We start from the raw sequence: 8,157 nt of genomic DNA on the forward strand, positions 1-8,157 counted from the left end.
ATATTGTTTTTAAATAGTTGTTTTTTGTCTTTATGGTTACGCCTTTGTACCTGTTAAATAACATTTTGAGATATTATTTAATAAAATAAAATAAAACACAGTCAAAACTATAGCGTTCTATCTTGTAAACAGAAAATCATCATTACTATAGGTACCATGCATTTAAAATTTAGTTGTAAATTAATTTATTAGACTGAATAGTTTTATTGAAAAAGTGCTTTCTTTTGTTACAGAAAATCATCCCGATAGAACTAGGTGAGTAAAACAAATTTTTGTCTACTTCAAATTGTTAGCAATGTGAAGGAAATTTCCTACCTTCAACAACAATGTGACGATATTCGAAAAAGGAGTTTATGTAAGTAGTACCTACCAGCCACCAGCTACCACCAGCTACCAGTATAATTATAACATTATATAGACAAGGCAACCCGACCACCGAATATGCAAAAAGTGTAACCAATTATAATGGTATATTTTTCAATGTTAGTTATGCTAGTTTTAAAAGATTCCTGTATTTTATCGGACTTTATTAGGCTTTTTTTTTATTTTAATTGAATAATTTTAGGTATCAGGGCTTTAACAGTGCAACGCGGACTGTCCGTGAGGGGACAAGCGGACGAGCGAACGAAGTGTGTCGCGGATGAATTGGATTTCTCTCTGCACCTTTGTCGCGTCGCACTGAATATGCTGTAAACGCTTAATGTATGTCGCGGAAGTTTTCTTTTATAATATCAAGTGACGGGTAGGTCATCCGCTTCGCGGAGCCTAAACATCTACGGTTTGTACTAAAATGTTATGTATAGATAGGAAACATTGACTTACAATTATATGGACGTCGGGTCCGCGCTAAAAAGTGTCCGCACTTGTAAGGCGCTAAAATCGTATACAGAGCGCCAAACTCCGCTTTAGTCTTCATTTGTTCTACTGACAGCGCGATACTGCGATGACATTACAATTTAAATTTCGAATAGGTTGACTTGGGACATTTTTTTCGTGGTTTTTGTATTAGACCCGTCGTCCATTTATTTGTAAGTCAATGATAGGAAATGAAACTATTTTATCGAATTTAAATCGCGTATAATTATTTTTCCAAACAAACCCTTGGTTTTCAAACAAACAAAAAAACAATTATACGCGATTTAAATCCGTAAAAATAGTATCATTTCCTATGTGTAACAATCGCGAAAACCTAAGAACTCGATATGTTATGCATAGCTTTAATTAAATTACATGTTCTAATGTACGTGTGTTGTAATTCTAATTAATATGTAATAATGTTACTAGTATATACGGAGTGGTTGTTACCATAGAAGATACAAACTGTCTTAGGAACCATTAGGTCTTTTTTTTGTGAAAACAATTTTGGCATTGTCAGTTTGTTTGGTCAAGTGTGAGTTGTCCATAAAATAAATTAAATTTGGTAAACATTTTTTTAGTGCTGATCGACTCAGTTTTATGTAAGGATTATTTCATTGTATAAGTCGAAAAACATCAAATTTCATATAGTGTTTTTTATACAAAATAAATAAAATTGACAATTTTCGAAAAAATCGAGACAGCAGAACTTGGTCGTAAGTAAAATAAAATACGTGTCACGTTTTGATCTATAGTCTGTTGCTCTATCTTATAAATACGCTAACTTTATTGATTACATTTTTATTGAATTGATATTCAATTATTTTTTGTGAAATTACTCCACTAGTTTGTTATAATTATTAATACAAAGATCGAACACTCAGAAATCCGACCGGATCGAAGGAATTTTTTCTGAGTGTGTTTCGTTTCGTTTTTTGTTGTGTTCGATCTTTGTATTAATAGTTATAACGCTAACTTTACTTCGTAGTTTACTTTTTTAAAATTCATTTTGTCATTTCATCAAAAACTGTTGCGTTTTTAAATTCATCAACACAACCAATCACATCGGCAACTTTATTGCCGATGTGATTTGTTCCCGGAAATTTTAATGCATATTAAAATTTTCGAGAACAGTAGTATAAACACACTACGTTTTAAATTTTTCTCAACAGTTCCCCTCGTTTCGGATGAAAAGCGGTGTATTAAAACGTTCTTCTGGTTTTAATGAAATATTTCACAGTCTCTTTAAAAATGTATTTCAGCTGCCTTACCTCAGTAAATTGTTAGTGAAATAAGCTGAAAGAGCCTTTGCGACAAACGATATTTTTGCTAACAACGGGTTCTCAGCCTTTTCATAACGATTTTATAGTATATGTAGAAAAGAGGGAAATTTTTCGTGTTGCTTTAGTTTGCAGCTTTGTTAAAATGAAACTTGCCTTTCAACATATTGACGAATATAAATATTCGTCTTATCACCAAAAAATGTTAACGACTTCACACGGTTTCGAAACGTCATTTGTTTCGACTTGCAAAGTTTACTTAAAACATTAGAGAGAGGGTATTGTCAGTAAACATTCTCGAACATGATGTTTGTATCAATAACAATTACAAAGTTACTTAGTTAGTTTTCTATTTTCTTTTTTTTCATAATGTTACGAGTAAAGATGTGCAATGCTTTGATGCTTGCTCTTTGCATTGCGCCTTATTCTAGATAACTTTATAAGTAATTTAATATAAAAAAACCGGCTATTGTAGTTTAGTAGCAGAACGGTTGCTTCTAGAGATGGACAGTGGGTTAAAAACGGTAACGGTTTATCGCAAAGACACGATTAGGTTCGGTTAGGTTAGTTTTAAAAGAAAAAAATATTTTCCTCTCAAAATTACTTTCGAGGTTATGAAAATTCAAGCAAACGTTATTTCTGGAAAATGTCATTTGGGACTACTCATAGGTAACCGTTAAGAACCCAATAAACCCGCCCAGGTTTCAACCGGGCTTTTACCTTTAAAACTTTTATTTTTAAAACGGAAACGACGAATACGAAATTTGGTATAATTCCATTCTTATTACAAATTTCGACGCAAAAAATCTTTTATAGACGAAAGAGACTCACAATACCTACCTTGAAATCCCGCGAATTCTCATTACTAAGGATGCACATTAGGACTAGATTTATATGAAGATCTATTCAAGTGCATATGATCTAACGATTTTTTATATGCCCGTAAAAATATATATAATTTCAATAGAATAGAATAGAATAGAATCGTTTATTTCATGTTATCTATGTCACAATATTACAATTGGAAATACAATGTCAAGGGATAACTATGATCGTCAATAATAAAATTATAATAATAATAATGAATATAAAATAAAGTAGTATAACTACTGCTTGTCGAATAAAATAAAATTAAAATTGTTTCAAAAGAAACTCATCGACACTGTACAATTCAATATCCAATAAAAGGATTTTTAGTCGGGTATAATAAGAAGGAAGATATCCATAATATTAATCTTAGAGCTAAGTCCAAACTCTTGGTACCACGATTTCGTTTAACCAAGGTAAACGACTTTTTTTATGGGGAACTGTATACGTTTTTACAATAAGATTCCAGAGCATATATTAAGATTATCATTTCCTAAGTTTAAGAACAATAATAAAAATATTTTAATTGAAAAGTCATATTACAAAATTGAAGACTACGTAGAAAATGAAACTATTTTTCCGGATTTAAATCGCGTATATTTGTTTTTTCAAACAAACCGAAAAGGAAAACAAATATACGCGATATAACTCCGGAAAAGTAGTTTCATTTCCTATGTGTAACAATCGCGAAAACCTAAGAACTCGATATGAAGACTACGTGTTAATTAAAGATGTATGGAAAGACGACATGGCTCTAAATTCCACACAAATTTCATTCAAAATGTATTCCATGGCAGCTAAGTTCATATGAACAGAGGAATCCCTAGAGTTTCTTTCTCGTTCTTCTCAGGGAAGTGCTACTAAAATGTCACGATTTCAAGTGTAAATTTAATTTACCTATGAAATAAATTATTGTTTGACTTTGACTTTTTGCATCGATTTGTAGCAATAAGCAAGAAGTAATAAACATTTTATAGTAATTATCATTAAATTGTTGCTGTCCTCGATTTCAGGCATTAATGCCGGCCGTTTGTAGCCAAACGTTATTTAGAACACAGTTATCGAATCAAAGTTATCGAACGTCCTATTGTTTATTCCTATATTGAGTTGGGGTCCTTTACGGGAAAAACTTGAATTCGAGCTGAGATACCTACGTAGTCATAATAGGCCTTGCTGTTCCAACCCGTTACACATAATTTCTCAGAAAATGTATATATTTTTCATGACATTAATGAATGTCAAAAGGTGATACCCTCGTCACCTTCCGAAGGTAAATAAATAACTTATCTACCTAATATGTGATGGACCGGAAAATCGCTTCCGACGTAGATACTATGACATTGCCACAAAAATCTAATGTTATAAAGGCCAGACTACGACCTTTCTGACTTCATGTAAGGGCCAAAACCAAGTTGTGTCTTAACATACATATATATGTATAATTTATCCACATCGAACACGCTACTGGACCACGTCCAAGCGTGTTCCGGTCGTTAGGTGATAGATCGCATTATACGATAAGCTTTCTGGTTTTTTGATGCACAATATTCGGTTTTATATTGACGTCAGACGTTAAATTTATTACTCATAATGCACATTTCGATAGTGATAGCCCAGTAGCGGCATGTACATATGACTTCAATGTCTAGGTTAAGGGTGGGCAAACTTTTCTCATTAGGAGACAAAAAACACACGGAAATCCGCACATAATAATATTGTGCAATGTTATTTTATTTAGCTTTTGTGTGTGTGTTTATTTTTTGTGAAAGAGAAAGCAATAATGTGAACATTACTTTTTTCCATTTTTTCTTATGCATCTTTTTTACGAAAAAAGTAAAAAAAAATAAAATGCATTTATTTTGGACCACAATAAGATCCATAAAAATGTTAGTATTACAGAAAAAACTTAAATGACTATGTTAGTACGTAAACTTAAATGAAGAGAGGACCAGTGCTTTAGCAGTCCACTGACCCATCTTATATTTATAACATCAAGTGTATTTCTTATGACATCAAGTGACGGAACGAACAAGTCGTACGTCTGATGGTAAGCTACACGCCTGTCCATAATAGTTACAGTGCCACTCAGAGCTTTAAATCGCAACGATCTGAGAGGCACTACCACCGCGCCCGTATGGTGGCAGTACTACCTTAGACGAACTCTTTCTTCGGAGTTCTACTTCTACTTAAAAATAAGTGCGCTCTCACCAGATGGAAAGTGACGGTAAGGTCGAGGATGTAGCATGCACACCTAAATTATACCTATTCACATTCGCCTTGAAAGGGTCCTAGTTATAGCGTTCGGGGAACAAGTCTGCAGGCAAGGAATTCCACTCCCTAGACGCTCGCTTTCCAGTGCGTTTCGAAAAGTGAAGCGTGCTGGTGAAATTACAGGCACATAGGACTTGTCAACTTATGTCTGAGGGTTTCGGGTGCAGTGGCAGTGCTTTTCAAATCTTTGCACTTTAAAGCTTTGAGTAACACTGAAACTGTTATGGACAGGCGTGTCGCTTACCACCAGGCACACGACTTGTTCGTACCGTCACTTAGTAGAACATAAAAAAAACATGTTACATGTTATAGTAGCAGTATAGTAGCAGTTCTTCCAAAGAAGTACTGTCTTTTTATTTATTTCTGCCTCCTTTCCGGTTTTGAAGACGCGGTTGAAATTACAGTCACATGGGACTTGTCAACTTGTTATAGTTTACGTCAGTAACTGAAAACTATAATCGTGTAATTGTAAAGGGAAAATATCGGTCGCCTTCGAGTCAGGGCGCCGTCACTCGCTGAGTGTACCGACGTCGGTACAAACGCTCATACAACTCTCACTTATGAGCATTCGGCTCCGCACGACTGCACACGGCGGGCAAGGCTATTTTCACCTCTCTGGGCGTGTGCTTAGATTCCTTTTTCCTAACAGTGAGCGCTTGGGACACCAAGTTTTTTTATTTAGTAAGTTATTAAAGCGTAGGTATTTTCGATTTTCTATGAGAATGATGTATGTGTTACGTATTAACTATTAAATAATCGGTGAGATTAAAAAAAACCTGAATCATGCTACAAAGTATTTATACAATCCAAGCGGAAACAAAAGGTGATATCACATCTTTTCTGGCGTATATCCGGACAATATTTCAACAATGCCTTTTGTAATTCATCCAAAATTCACCACATATTATGCACCCCCGAGGGGGAGGATTTTATTTCAATAAGATTTCAGAAATATACGGTTATGTTTGCTACAAACTGTCGTAGAATTACTTTTGGGAATAATGGGAATGGAATTGAGACAAACGTTCTGTTCCGTTAAAAATATTTTCTGCAGTAACATGACAGCAGCACGCAAAAAACATCTTTATTGCACTTATATTAAATTCACTACCTATGACACATTTTTTTTTATTAGGTACGACGACAATTTATTGCTAGCTTACATTTAAACGTTTTGAAACACTGCCTTCGTGGCCGAACGGTTACCATGCTGGGCTGTCACGCAGAGATTCCCGGGCCGAGATGAATATTTGTATGGCCTACATTTATTTATCTCGTGAGTTTGAGTGTAATTTGTGGTTGTCTACGTGTGTGTCCATGGCAGCCGCGACATAGGGTTTCCCTAGTACGGAGCTATATTGAGTGTGTGCGTTGTTATTATTATACAATTTTATTCTTTTGAAAATCTTGTTTTACGTAGGAAATGAAACTATTTTTCCGGATTTAAATCGCGTATATCGCGTATATCACGGTTGAGTCAACCGTGACCATGGGACCTGTAAAGGGCCCGAAACGTCGGTTTGTTTGAAAAAACAAATATACGCGATTTAAATCCGGAAAAATAGTTTCATTTCCTATGTGTAACAATCGCGAAAACCTAAGAACTCGAATTTTGTTTTATTAAAAAAAATACGATGATATTATAAACAATAAAATAAATAAGACTTGAAATGGGCATAAAGCTTAACTACAGAAAGATGACAGAGGACAATGGAGTACACAACCCTTGTTTATATTTTGCCTCTAATGGTTACCAATAAAAATTAACAAGGACACACGCGAGCTAAAACGACAAAATTTTAAAATACGATACTCCTGTCGGGTAGGAAAAGTTACCACAATCAGGTAGAAAAACTTATGTCCTATGGCCGGCGACAAATCCTACCCTTGATATATAAAGCCACACACAAAAAGCGGTCATTGTCGGACTAACGTTCACAACCTGAGTGTGTGCGTGTTATAACAGTACAAGTTCATAATTATAAATACAAAAATGTAACACAAATAAAAATTTCTTGTTATCTTGTACGGAGTTACCATAATTCTCTCGCTTTACTATGCTTACGCAGCAGTTTTATCGTCAAATAATAATAACGTTCACACTCACAGGGTCGTATTCTAGAACTCTACTCAATACTCAAGTCAGGATTGCAATTGAAACACAAGCACTAGAAATACGACTAATGGCAGGGACTTGAGTATGATTTCGAGTGCTTTAAACCATACTCAAATCCTGACTTGAGCATTGAGTAGAGTTCTAGAATACGACCCATTGTCCCGCCGACACACACATAGACTAAAATATATAGATGTAAAATCTTTGTATGGAAAGTCAAAGTCAAAGATCATTTATTCCATGGGTAAAATAAATTTACACTTGAAAACGTCACATTTACATTACATTACATTAAGCTACTGCTGGCAAGAAACTCTAGGGATTGCTCTTTTCAAATAAATTTACCAATGTACCATGAGTTTGGACTTAGCTCTAAGGTTAATATTATGCATATCTTCTTTCTTATTGAAATTATGTATATTTTTACTGGCATATAAAATATTTGAGTAAATGTACTGTGATGCCACAGTCATGATACCAGTCTCCTTAAACTTTTCTCTGAGAGAAACCCGAGAGCCTAGACGGTGCACAGAACGAATTGCTCGTTGTTTCTTCTTGTAACCGCTAGGGGCGCTGTATATTTGCCATACAAAATTGTGAAGTAATTTACGCGGTCGCTAGCGATAACTGTCACAGTAAACTCGTGGTAGAGACACAGAGCAAACGCATGTGACATTGTCAGGTCCAATCTAGTTTAGGCACCAGCATTTCGCCTCACAATTAAGTTCCCTATTTGATTACCTTGTAAAATGTATTGTTAAGGTGGAA

The sequence above is a fragment of the Hyposmocoma kahamanoa genome, unplaced genomic scaffold (genome assembly GCF_003589595.1).
Source record: "Hyposmocoma kahamanoa isolate Upper Pololo Valley unplaced genomic scaffold, ASM358959v1 62, whole genome shotgun sequence".
NCBI classification, from domain to species: Eukaryota; Metazoa; Arthropoda; class Insecta; order Lepidoptera; family Cosmopterigidae; genus Hyposmocoma; species Hyposmocoma kahamanoa.